Raw genomic sequence first — 832 nt, 5'->3', positions numbered from 1 at the left:
TACGCTGTGAGTAACTCGCATCTCTGTCTACTCCTGCGAACTCGCGAAGCGTCAACCCGCTTCAAATAGTTCATACTTTCCTTCTTTCCGCGATAACTCGAAACGAAATTACGCTGTAAGTAACTCACATCTCTGTCTACTCCTGCGAACTTGCGAAGCGTCAACCCGCTTTAAATAGTTCGTACTTTCTTCCTTCCCGCGATTACTCGAAGCGAGATTACGCTGCGAGTAAATCACATCTCCCTCTTTCCGTGCGAACTTATGAAGCGTTGAAATCGCTTCGAATAGTTCGCGATCCCTTTCTTTCTATAATTACTCGAAGCGACCAAAACGCTTTAGTAATCTCTCCCCCGCCCCTCTCTCTCTCTCTCTCACGCACGCACACACGCACGCACATTCAGCTCCTTGAGTTTAAAACTTCATAATCCGAAGCCATATCTCCCTCAATATCACGACAGTCAAATTAAAGATAGTTTCACGCGTAGATGGTCAAGCATAATCGCCATCGTATGGGGCATTGGAAGAGAGCGAGGATCGAGGCGCTTCTCAAAGGAACTCCACTTCCTATCGTTAAACAAAGCACAAAAACTATCGAGGAGCCCAGCAGCCAACCGCCAAGCTCCTATAAGAAAATAAAAACCGAATTCACCTCCAGCAGTTCGAAAATTCCTCTCATAGATCTTACAGAATCTTCTTCCAGTACCGCTCCTAGCTTCCCATCATCTTCCTACTTACAAGTAAACCTACCCAAGTGCCACCCGCCGATCTTAATGAAACTTGGCATACTTTCAAAACACCGAAAAATATTGGATACGTATTTTTTTATACGTCC

The 832-nt window shown here is 45.2% G+C and overlaps 1 pseudogene; it reads left to right on the top strand.

Moving 5' to 3' along the window:
- Nucleotides 1-485: 485 nt before the first annotated feature.
- The window catches only part of LOC108764131 (putative nuclease HARBI1), a 12,683-nt pseudogene continuing 12,336 nt past the window's right edge, over nucleotides 486-832 (top strand).

This window comes from Trachymyrmex cornetzi, unplaced genomic scaffold, assembly GCF_001594075.2.
Source record: "Trachymyrmex cornetzi isolate Tcor2-1 unplaced genomic scaffold, Tcor1.1 scaffold394, whole genome shotgun sequence".
Lineage (NCBI taxonomy): Eukaryota > Metazoa > Arthropoda > Insecta > Hymenoptera > Formicidae > Trachymyrmex > Trachymyrmex cornetzi.
This window is presented reverse-complemented; position numbering and strand designations above follow the sequence as displayed.